The following is a 13135-nucleotide window of genomic DNA, read 5'->3' on the forward strand; positions in this document are numbered from 1 at the left end:
AGGTCCCATATGTTCAAAGCATCTTAAAAAGTTTTTATGATTACATAAAAACACACATGCAAGAACAGGACTGCAGCTGCAACAGCCTTAAGCCAACTTCTTCACCTAGCTGATACCTTGCCTTTCCAACATTACTGGGTGTGAGAGAAGACTGGGGACCTACAAGCAGATGAAAGAGAGGTCAACTTGCTGGGATGAACCTCTACTAGGTCTGACCAGAGCTAGAGGGGCTGCCTGCCTGGGTGGCACTGCCTACACCCCCAGATGAACGGATCTGGTTGTGATTTGGTTCAGTGGACGCTAAGACACAGCAGTCTTCCTTCGTTTTCTTTTTTGTTCCCAGGATGCCTTGGCTAACGTGGGTTAGGAAGGGGTGACAGAGAGGTCAGGGGGGCTCCAGTCGACTGTGCCCTGAGGGGGAATCCTGGGGAGGGATAGGAGAGTGGTAGCTGAGAGAGGGAGGGGGGTATCCCTCAGGAGCCTGGCCCCTCCCAAATCAAAACAAACAAACAGAGTGGTCCTCTGATCTAATCTGGCTGGACTAAAGCCCTCCAAACAGACCGCCTGAAGCAGCTACTACACTGGACAGCAGCTTGTCCTGTCCCTTACAGCGATTAAGAAGCACTGTAACTACAAAAAATATATTTTACTGTGTCTTTTCATCATGAGTTAACACATAAAATGGTGTGATACTGATTTACATTTTAGATATTGAAGTATTAAGGTTGGGTTCAATATTCTTTGCTTTGAACTGCAGTTAAGCATGGACTTTGAAAGATTGGATGAGGAAATGTTTACAGATGTTACAGAAGAAATATTGCTGTAAGCACTGTACTGATTAAATAAATTTATGTTTACTGAGGTCCAGTCATGCCTGTGCACACACCACAGGAAGCAGTATCAGGATTATTTTATAGTTACTGCCTGGGAAAGCCACCATGTTTGGCTTTTTGAATTCTCACCCTAAACATTCCTTCTGTTTCTGTGTTTTGGAGCTTTGCTATGGTTTAGACAGTAGACTAAACTTCTCACTGGATAACTGTTACCCCAACACAATGCTAAACAAATTCCTCTTCCTCAGCGACGCACCCACCAATTGCAGTGCAGTGCTCTGTCAGCTGACCAGCGAGAGAAGATGAGGGTGAGATTATCCCAATCAGGGGTCAGGCTGAGGTTATCACAACCACTCGAAAACTAAAACAGATGGAGAACAGAGTGCAGCACGACTCAACATCTACTGTCGGACTCATATCTTTAGGCCATGTATTCTCCTGCTCCGCTGGACTGGAAGAATGTCAGACTTAGTTTTGGTTTTGAATTCTGGGTCATGTTGCTTTAACAAAATAGAGTGTGGATCAGCGAGTCCGAGGCGTATGATACGACACATGATAAGACATGTAAATTTAACACAGTGGTTAAAGCTCTCTGCCCCGTAGAAGGAAGAGTACAATACATAAACAGCAAAATAAAGCCACAAACACGCACACACACACCATGTTCAAATGACTCTTTGTGTATGTTCATGATCACATAGATTATCACAAACACACACTGAAAACAAGTTTACTTTCCTTTTCAATAGCATGGGATGAGACCATACACTTTTCTGGATTGACATCAATATTAGAGGCTTAAATATATAAAATACTGAACACACAAACAGACGCACAACAAGACATGGTCTTATCAAGGAAAAAGCTTTTTCTGAAGCATTTGTTTTGGTTGTGAAGGTTTATGAAAATCAGATACACCAACCTTTTATGTATCTGTAAAATACGCTCTACTCTACTCTTTCTCTTGCTTTCTAGTGACAATGCAAACATGTCCTGAACTGGCATCTTGGGAGTACAAATAAAAACTTGTCTACTTTGCCCCAAACATCGTTCCTAACGTCTGTCAGTCTCATTTACTCCCATTTTGTCTATTTTTACATAATTGTTTGCTTATTTTCTTCATTATCTGTCCATCTGCAATTCAACTCCCTGCAGTGATAAACATAAGGCCCCTCACAGTCTATTTCTCCCTCTTTCTCTCTCCAACTCCTTGCACCTAGATGAGATGTAATTGTGATTAACAGCGCCGTGACAAGAGGACACAAGACTTTCGTCATGATGGAAAAACAAACAAACAAAACAGACGAGATAAAATGATGGAAATATGTACAATGTCTTATCACAGATGCTAATTGTTTCCGTGTGGAAGGGGAGGGTGGCCGTGGAGAGGAACGGTGCACGTGAGGGAGGGAAAGAGGAACTTGAGAATATCCTCCCTGTGCCTTTGGCCTGCGCCTGACTTCAGAGCTAAGCCCTCTCTCAAGAGAAGGTCAACACCAGGTTCAACTTTTCACCTCGGCAGCTGAGAGAACACACTAAATACCAAGGATTACACCACGGTGCACTGCAATATCGCCTGGCCTTCCACTGCATTTCAGAACAGACCTACACAGCACATTTCAAAACCACAACATTCAATAATGCACTTTCAATATAAGTGTATTATTATTATTATTTTATTTCAAAACCACAAAATTCAATAATGCACTTTCAATATAAGTTTATTGTTATTATTTTCAATATAAGTAGTTGCTGCAACAAAATGCCTGTTGCAATCGGGTCGGGCACACTTAATTCAACATAAAGTATGAGTGCATTTGCTAGAAAAGCAACAGTATACATTTTCCTAAATATTATTACTAACTGTAGATATGCAACAGCTGTAATTATAATTACATGTAAATTATATATTTTCAGTCAGATTACTTGCAAACTACATTTTTATTACATTTAGGTGACAGTGACACCCATCACCTCACACAAAGTCAGCACAACATCAAATAGGCAACAGCAAAAGCCCCATGCCAACCTCCTGTACTGAGGGGACGAGTGAGCCAACCTCAGTGGCAATGAGTCAATTAGCCTTAATATGACTTCTGGGTGCCAGGTCTGGTGGTGCAATGTAAATTTGTGTGTGTGTATGTGTGTATGTGTGTGTGTGTGTTTGCATGTTTCTGTGAGTGTGTGTGTGCTGGCTACATCGATGTCAGCGCCGGTCAGGTGTAACTGAACAGACAGACAGGCAGGCGGCCGGCTGGCGTCAGCGGCCACACGCCTGTCACGACACACCACACGCCGAGGAGCTGCATACCGCTGCACCCACATTGCGTACACACAATGAACGCTCAGTCCCCTGCATCACGCACCAGCGGCAGCAGCAATGTGAAATATTCACACAGGGACAAAAGGTAGAGAGACGGGTAGAGGAGGGGGGAGACCTTGGAGGTGAGGACGGAGGAAGGGGTTCAAGAAAAAGTGGGGTTGAAATTGAGGGAGTGACATATAATAATAACTTCAGACAAACTTGAGTGTTCAGACAAACATCTGACTTCACAGATGTTTGAGTGTGGACATTACTGCAGTTTCTTGTCTTGCAAGCAACAAGAAAAAAAGTTCAAAAAGCAATATCATTTTGAAATTTACTATGATGGCAAATTTGACAAAATATTTTAAGGTACGGCATTAACCAGCCTTCACCCTGAAGAATTTACAATTACTTTCCATTCAATCCATAACAATTATCTTATCTAGAGCTGAAACTCCATTGACAGTGAATTAATGGTTGCCAATTTTGATGATTGAGTAATTGTTTAAGTCTATTATAGTGGAAAACTTTAAAATATTTGCTGCTTATAGCTCCTCAAATGTGAGATATTGCTGCTCTTCGCTCTTTTACATGATTGCAAATTGAACATCTTTGGTTGTTGACTGTTGATTTGACAAAATAATCAATCTCACAATGTCACTTTGGGCTCTGGGAACTTGTGATGAGCATTTTTCACTATTTTCTGACATTTTATAATCTAAACAATCAACAGATTAATAATGAAAATAATATTTAGTTGCAGCACCAATCACAATTACTCTCACAACTTTAATTTTCTCAAAATATTGGAGTTGTTTTTATGTAAACCTTATTAAGTCAACTATTTCTTTTTAAAAATGTAATTTTAACACTGTAATACAACGCAACAACACAATGTGCTTGTCTTTATATGAACTGAAAAACTGCAAAGATCCATGAAAAAAAAAAACATATTCATGTACAATATTGAATATGATTCTGAGACGTGAGTTTAGAAACACTGCAGACGTTTTACAGCTCTCTCCCGCCCTCTGGTGGAGCAGCAGGAGATCTACATGAACACCCTGGCTTTACTGGACAACCTCCTTATTAAAACTTCCTGTAGTTCAGACTGACCTGATGTTTCTAACCTTGTGGGGATCTGGGGGATGAACAGCAAAGATGTTAATGTCAGCCATGTGTGAAGAAGTCGCTTGAGCATTTTCTGCAACCAGGGCCGAATGGAGTACAGTGGGGCCCTCTCAAACTATTGCCAACACCCTGAGCCCCGCACATCTGGTGTTAATCAGCAAAGCCTACACAAACACACACAAAGAGACAGACACACACAGACACACACTTCTCCAAAGATCCCCTTAAGAAAATCCCTCTCAACTCCTGAACTTCCTACATGACTGGGGTCAACACGCTTGCCCTGGATCTATTAGTACACACACCACAGCCATGTAATAAGAGCTGGTGAGTTGTTACAGTACAACGAGTTCTCACACACACACACACACACACACACACACACACACACACACACACACACACGCACACTCACTGACACACAAAATGCATTTGGGCTCACTGCATAGGGGCTAGTTCAGCACATAACTAACCATGCATACAGAGAGTGTGAAGATGTATGATCTGAGCTGTTAATAATATCAGTCATTGATCACAATCAGAGAGACTGTAGCGCAGTGAATATTGAAAGCAAATGTAACTTTCAACAGTTACATAGCTGCACCCTTGGTGAAGTTAACAACAGCCTTGTAATGTTATAATATAATGCCCAAATGATATAAGGAAAAAAGGTAGAAATCCAGCAATAAATTCTTAATCCTCTGTGGTCATTGTATTTCATTGTCATTTCCTCATTAATGTTTCCATGTTTTTGTTATTCTTATATATCTTTTATATATACACTGACCAGCCATTTTATTCGGTACATCTGTTCAACTGTTCATTAACACAAATATCTAATCAGCCAATCACATGGCTGCAACTCAATGCATTTAGGTATGTAGACATGGCCGAGAAGATCTGCTGAAGTTCAAACCAAGCATCAAAACGGTGAAGAAAGGTGATTAAGGTGATTGTGAATGTTGCATGGTTGTTGGTGCCAGACGGGCTGGTCTCAGTATTTCAGAAACTGCTGATCTACTGGGATTTTTATGCACAACCCTCTCTAGGGTTTACAGAGAATGGTCCGAAAAAAAGAAAATATCCAGTGAGTGGCAGTTCTCTGGGCAAAAATGCCTTGTTGATGGCAGAGGTCAGAGGAGAATGGTCATACTGGTTCGAGCTGATAAGAAGGCAAGAGTAACTCAAAGAACCACTCGTTACAACCAAGGTATGCAGAAGAGCATCCCTGAACACACAACACGTCAAACCTTGAAGTAGATGGGCTACAGCACCAGGAGATCACATCGTGTGCCAATCCTGTCAGCTAAGAACAGGAAACTGAGGCTACAGTTGGCACAGGCTCACCAAAATTGAACAATAGAAGATTGGAAAAACGTTGTCTGGTCTGATGAGTTTCAATTTCTGCTGCAACATTCAGATGGTAGGGTCAGAATTTGGCATAAGCAACATGAAAGCATGGATCCATCCTGCCTTGTATCAACGATTCAGGCTGGTGGTGGTGGTGGTGTAATGGTGTAGGGGATATTTTCTTTGCACACTTTTGGCCCCTTAGTACCAAATGAGCATCATTTAAACACCACTGCCTACCAGAGTATTGTTGCTGACCATGTCCATCCATTTATGACCACAGTGTACCCATCTTCTAATGGCTATTTCCAGCAGGATAACACGCCATGTCACAAAGCTCAAATAATCTCAAACTGGTTTCTTGAACATGAGTTCACTGTACTCATATGGCCTCCACAGTCACCAGATCTCAATCCAATAGAGCACCTTTGGTATGTGGTGGAACAGGAGATTTGCATCATGGATGTGCAGCCGACAAATCTGCAGCAACTGCATGATGCTATCATGTCAATATGGACCAAAGTCTCTGAGGAATGTTTCCAGCACCTTGTTGAATCTATGCCACAAAGAATTAAGGCAGTTCTGAACACGTAAACGAAAAAAAGTGGCCGCTGAGTGTACATATATATATATATATATATATATATATATATATACACATATATATATATATATACACATACACACACACTCACTGAGCACCTTATAGGGAACACCTGCGCAATCTATCGCAATCCAACACAACAGCTCTGCCATAAATTCTACTTTTAAGAAGTGGTGGTGTACTGGATTGCATTAAATTGAAGTGCTCCTAATATTTTGTCCACCACACTAACATACATGAGGGGGGCAAATTATATAGGCTACCTAAAAGTAGAATTTGATGTATTTCTGATTGCTGACTGTATGATGTACAGTTTAATAAGACAGAAAACTTTAGGAGAACTCACACACTCTCATAGGTGTTTTCATTTATTCTGGCTGATTAGACCTCTGCTGAAGTTGTGTGTTTATGTCACCAAACATTTTGTACTAATAATAACGATAAGGGTGTAATTTAAAACAGGTGAAATGCATTTTTCATCATCTTTGGAGTGACACCTTCTTATCTTAATCTCTTTTGAGAAAATATACTGAATTAATTTTTTCCTTAAGACACAACAAGACAAAATTTACTGACACAGAACCACATCTGTTGTTCTGTGTACCTGACTCATTAACATCTTTATGAGAAATGAGTTGCATTCAGCTGTGCCTGGAGTACATGTATATACATAAGAGTAAAATTTAGCTTAATTTTGAATCTGTCAATAATGATTTTTCCAACTTAAATAATTTTTAAGGCAAATATCTGAAGGAATGTTAATGAACATAATGCTACTGCATTACTAAGATTTCATAACTACTGAAACTAATAATTATGACTTTCTGCAGCTGGAACTGCTAACTTTACAGTCCTATAATATGGTATGTGTGTAGTATACAGTATATTTATAGGTTAGTGAACACATCTTGATTACTTACACACCTTTATTCCACTGTAGAGGCCCATTATTAAATCTGCATTTTCATGTCACCTGATTGTGGTCTTCGCTCCTCAGGTGGGTGCAGGACAGGTGTGGTGGAGTTGGCGGGAACCTGTCAATAAAGTTTATTGACCCACGAAGATGCTTACATAAGGCTACACATACAGCAATGTTGGTATATAGATAAATATGAGGTCATTATTACCCCAACTAGAGTGAGTCAAGAGACGTATACAGCATGCTTAGGTTGTTGTTTTTTTTATTGAGACCTGAGTTGTTGTATTAAGTATCAAACGTGTTATTGTGTAAAGTTAGCTTGCGCGGAGTAAACAGTTGGTTCACGACAATTTTGTCCAAACTTTAGCGGCTTTGCTGCTCTTTATTAGAGGTGAGGAAGTTTACCGAAGGTACATTTGCAAAACTCGTCGGTTGCTGTCATTAGTCTCCACTGAAAATAGTTCAAATAAAGTGTAAATCTTACCTTTGTGTGACTTTCTGTAAGTTTTGGAGTTTAGCATATTCCTCTCTAAAACTACACCTGCCGTTTCACTAGCTTTGGTTAACCAAATGGAAAAGGTAACCTAAATGCAAAAATGTACAGTGGTGAAATAAGTAACTTGTGTTTTTATTTTAGTCACACAAAAAACAAAATTATTATTTTAAAAAGTCTAGCCAACAACATTTAACATGATTAAGACGTGAAATTAAGACTAGGCTTGTGCCCAGTTTGTGCTAAAACTAGATATCACTGGTCTCCAACAGTATGTGGGTGAGGTCTGTAAGTACATGAAGTCTGTTATGCCAACTTATTACTCACCTCTGCCTGAGTTACACTGATGCTACCATCAACTGAGGTGAAGAGCAGTATTTTTGTGAATAAAGGTGCAGCTCACAAAGCACACTTGGTATTGTTGTGGCATTACCTTTTTCGGTGAATGAGTGCCCGGCCTCGCTACTGGACATGCTGCAGCACTATCATGGCTTACTGAAACACCTTATTTGGACAAAGCTATCATTAGTGTTATTAGTCACACCTGTGTGTTTCCTGCTATGACAAGTCATAAATGTCTACAAATAGACGATGGTATGCACGAAGCTGGACTGAACATTGTCAGAGTGCAAAATATTTGTGATTTTACTTGTTTTTATTCAATCTGACAAAAAATAGTTCTTGAGACAGTTATTACAGACCAAATCTACAGATACTTTATCTTGTTTTTTAATATCTTACACATTCCCAGATAGCAAAAATGATATGGCCCAGATCCGGCCTAGAGCCTCCATAAGTTGTGGGCCAGATCTGTAAAATGGACCCGGGCCGGTGTCCTTTGGCACAACGGGCCAATAACGGTGCGGATCCGTTTTTTCGCTTTTGGGCCGGCACTGGGCCAGCTCCAGAACGGATGAGATTATTTTGTAGTCATTTGTCCGAAGGTGGGCCAGATCCGGTTCAGTTCTGTACTGGATCCGGCCCAGAGCTTCCATAAGTTCTGGGCCAGATCTGTAAAATGGACCTGGGCCGGCGTCCTTTCTTATCTGGGCTGGTACTCGGCCAGCCCCAGATCGGATCACTTTCTAGCCATTTTGCTCAAATATTTGCTGTATCTGAATTAGTTCTGGGCTAACCTTTATCTTTTCCATAACTAAATTCAAACTAAAAAAAAGTATCTCTGGATATAAATTTCTAGAACTATAGTTGCATCATCATAACTGGTTGTTTAAAAAAAAACAAAAAAAACAAAACAGAAATCATAAGTTACAGAGATGGAGACAGGAGATGCTGCTTTGTTGATCGTTCACTGTACACTCATCAGTCAAAATCTGTAATGAAGTGTACTCTACTCATGGTGGATTAACTCCAGAAAAAAGTGAATGAAGCATGACATGACATCACTTGGGTTTACCTGTGCATGTTGAGTGTAAACTGAGTAAATATAAAATAGTGTAATTATGTCATATGACAATAGCATATGGCATATGAAGAAGAGACAAAGTCCTTTTAAACCCGTAATTTAGAGTGTAACAGAAGTATAAAAACTGACCTTTGACACACCAAAGCACACTGGGAAGAACTAATGTAATTGTCAGGGACCAAGCAGTAAGGCTCAAGAACACCAGGTGTGTAGCATAAAACATTGTTATTTATTTACAATTTAATTTAATCTTAAAATTCAAATTCAAAATACAAAGATCACTAGAGAAAAGTAAAACAGCATAATGACCTCAACCGGGTTGGCAGGAATAAACAATTAACTAACAAACTTAATAGCAACAACAATACCAACATTATTCACAACCAAACTAACCGTGACCCCTACCCCCTCAAAAAAACAAACAAAAAAAAAAACAACAAAACTTAAAATTTAACTGAATCCCAAACATATCCCCACCCATATGACCTCTCCCACTGCCTGCTGTCACTTCCACTTCCTCATGCCACTTCTTTTGCTGGATCCATGAAAAACAAAAAGTTACAACATAATTTAAAGCAAGCAAGAAATGACAGAATGTTAACCAAAATGTGTGCATACAAATTAGCAAACTGTCAAAAAATAAAGTGTGTGCTGTAGGAAAAACAAAAGGCTATGTGTACTGTCATTACTTAAAATGTTTGTATGTTAACGGTGCTAAAAAGAAAACCACTGACACTCAGTATCGGTGTTTAGTGCGGCTGCCACAGTAATCATGAATGCAAAATGTATGTAAAATATAAAGTACCTTTATGAAGTCAGCCACTGCTGCTCGGCGGAATGTTGTGATGCCTATAAACAACCAATTTTGAAGTTTAAAACACAGAACATAAGTGCTGCTGCAAAAGACTAACACAATGCTTTATCTGAAATTTACCATGGTTAATGCCTCTTTAGCCTTGGCACGGTCTTTGCGGCCACCTCCCCGGTCAGATGCCAAGTTAAACCATCTGATAGCGTATGAGTCGATCTCACTGTCTGGAGCACTGCTAGCAGCTTGGTTCTTCCTTACAGCCCCTGTTGAGAGAGAATGTCCATCACATTGTAAGACAAATAAGCTGTCAGCGACCGAAATTCTCCATTTTCCACTTAGCCATTCTAATAACCCACTGTTTTTATAGCTGTTTTAAAGGGGTGAAAAAAGTGTCCAATGGGTCAATTAAGTGATAAACAGATTATGCAACAGCTAAGGATGTCAACAATTAATTACAGAATTTCCTCAAATAGCACCTCAACTGCAGAGGCTACCCAGCCTTATATTAGTTATAGGCCTTTATTTCTAATTCCCTCTCTTTGTATTTTAGTACGAATCCTCCTCTTCTTCTGATCCGCTCCTGTTTGCCTGTTTTAAAGTTTTGTTACTGCATTATGCTGTTACATATAAACTCAAGACTTCCTGTATCCATCTCAAATTAAAAGCCCTCTAGCATTTCTGTGGACAGCATCTCTTCATTTCTTAATGTTTAAGGCTTTTATTTTGAAATATTTGCAGGAATGTGTTGTGGAAATAAAAATAGCATGGTTATATTGTTAAATTTATTAAATTAATTATTAAATTAAAGCGATAGAAATGTATGTACATTATGCTTAGTTGGCATGCACATTATACGAGTCATTCTACCAAACGGGTGCCATTTGCGTCTGCAATGTTTGATGAGGTGCATAAGGCACAAAACGTGCCAAAATGTGTTTCCAAAGCTTAAAGCTAGTAATTCAATTGTTCTTGTTAACAAGATATATGAGAAAATGCTATTCTTAAAGAGTAACATACTATTTCTTGATAAGTTTTTATTAGTACAGGGCCATTTTCACATGTCTGGATTGACCAACATGACATTTACATCTAAAATATCACCAAATAAATGTTATATTTTTATCAAACCTTTATTGTTTTCAGGAGTATATGTGTGTCACTACATAAAATATATTTATTCAAAATAAAAACATTATTTTTTGTAAAAATTTTATGATTTGTGTGTGTTCCTCAGTTTGACTTACCACCCCGTCACACTCACCGGTTTTGGCCATAAATATTGTACTGTTAAGTGACCAGTTGCTATAAGCCCATTCAGTCCCATTGCATTTATAACTCAGCACCTGTATACAGTACAAACTCAATTCAAATTTCAAAATGCTCAGTATTGCACACTGATCAACTGTACTTAAGCTTAAAATGTCATGCACTGTAAGTTTATGAGTAACATAATGCATTTACACTGTGTTCACATCAGAATCGCCACACGCAGGTTACTGCTGTGAAACCAGTGGCTATGAAGTTCAATTTTTGTTCAGTCTGTGCCAGAGCAATTCAACACAACACCATGAACAAACCGACTAACGTTACAAGTACAGAGGTGAGTGAATCTCTCTCTTAGCTAGTCACAACAACTAAATGAACAACCAAATACAATATGCTTTTCAATGGTAATACATATTGCAGCGCATTACACAACTTATTACACAGCGATCAGACAATGAATTACAGTTAACTTAAGATGAAATTTTTAACTTCTTTACGTTACTTATCCAATAAGACTGCAAAACTTTAACTAACTTATAGCCTGGATTTGAAAATAACTGTAATGATGGGGAATTCAAAGCAGGAAAACAAACAAACAAACAAACAAACAAACAAACAAACAAAAACTTACCCTACTGATCCGCGGCACTCCGGGGGAACCTGAACCTGAAATAGAGACCGGTTGTGCTGTCAAATGGTGCTGTTTCAAACTAATGTTAGCAGTTAGCCTTAAGGTTAGCCGTTAGCCTACATGCTACTGGCTACATTCCTATGAGCAGCTAACGTAACGTCAACAGATAGTAAGATGCGGATGAAAAACAAGTTGTGGGCAACATTGGTTGTAACATCACTAATAACAAACACAGAGTTGTTTATTCAGTTCTGGCCCGTAACTACTTTGACTCTGCTGACTGATTGCGAGTCTAACTGACACACCCACTCGTAAGCCTGTATGCGGTCCGTATCTGGCACGGGGACGTAAAACCGGTGAGACTGTAACATGGATCTGCCGGTTTGGAGGCGGTCCAGAGTCAGTTGCTATCTGGGTTGTGTTTTCTTTACTTTATCCGTTATCTGGCAATGTTGTGTTGCAGACTGTAAAGCACATTAAGCATACAATAGGTACAACTTTACATCAGCTGTTGACATTAGCAAACACTTTCATGAGTTATGATAATATGAATGGCCTATAATGTTGTGTAGTGATAATCCCCAAGAAGCCATGCTGTTATAAAAATAATTTAATTAGAGACTAATTACTGAACTTTTACAGCAAGCACAACCCTACAGGCCTTTACACTTGAAATTCAAACATATTCCACTTTGACATTTAAGGGACCAGCATGTAAGATTTAGGGGGATTTACTGGCAGAAATGGAATATAATATTCATAAATATGTTTTAATTAGTGTATAATCACCTGAAAATAAGAATTGTGTTTTCATTAACTTAGAATGAGCTGTTCATAGCTACATAGGGAGCAGGTCCTCTTCCATGGAGCCTGCCATGTTGCACCGACATGTTCTACAGTAGCCCAGAACAGACAAACCAAACATGTAGGTTCTACACACTTGGAAGGAGGGGGTTATTCAGTTGGTTGCAATCTTCAACCTCACTGCTAGATGCCACTAAATCCAACACACTGGTCCTTTAAAATTGATGCATCAAGGACATTGCAGAACTGGCAGAAGGCGGACATTAAATATTCATTTGATTGCAAAAAAGTGCTGTGTGTGTGTGTGTGTGTGTGTGTGTGTGTGTGTGTGAGTGTGCTGGGTTATATAATTACATACTGTATGATGACCGCCTACTGTCAGAAAACATTTACTTAACTTCTTATTTCTGTCATTGGTGAATCTATGTCGACTATTTAAAACTTTCACAAACAGCACGCTTTGTCATTGTTATTTTTTTGTAGGTCACAGAGTCCCACTACCATTAAATATTAAAAGCAATCTTTAGTATCTTTAATAATGTTTAGTAAGCAATGACCAGTTAAT

The 13135-nt window shown here is 39.2% G+C and overlaps 2 long non-coding RNA genes across 7 annotated transcripts in view; both read right to left on the reverse strand.

Moving 5' to 3' along the window:
- The window catches only part of LOC121894674, a 62769-nt gene extending 54714 nt beyond the window's left edge, over positions 1-8055 (reverse strand). For both annotated transcript variants that reach the window (XR_006095597.1, XR_006095596.1), the window contains exons 1-2: positions 7963-8055; positions 7148-7257 (exon numbers count right to left, since the gene is read on the reverse strand). This is a non-coding gene — a long non-coding RNA (uncharacterized LOC121894674). The remainder of the gene's footprint in view (positions 1-7147; positions 7258-7962) is intronic.
- Positions 8056-9266: 1211 nt separating this feature from the next.
- Positions 9267-12677, reverse strand: LOC121894259. 5 transcript variants are annotated; one of them, XR_006095510.1, is made up of 5 exons: positions 12076-12677; positions 11767-11801; positions 9993-10132; positions 9864-9907; positions 9267-9593 (listed from the first exon to the last, which is right to left on the reverse strand). It is a non-coding gene; the product is annotated as an uncharacterized LOC121894259 (long non-coding RNA). The 5 variants fall into 5 exon arrangements; XR_006095508.1 differs by lacking the exon at positions 12076-12677 and having other exon boundaries at positions 11767-12067; XR_006095509.1 differs by lacking the exon at positions 12076-12677 and having other exon boundaries at positions 9993-11212; positions 11767-12067.
- Between the last annotated feature and the right edge of the window lie 458 nt (positions 12678-13135).

This window comes from Thunnus maccoyii, chromosome 3 (assembly GCF_910596095.1).
Source record: "Thunnus maccoyii chromosome 3, fThuMac1.1, whole genome shotgun sequence".
NCBI classification, from domain to species: Eukaryota; Metazoa; Chordata; class Actinopteri; order Scombriformes; family Scombridae; genus Thunnus; species Thunnus maccoyii.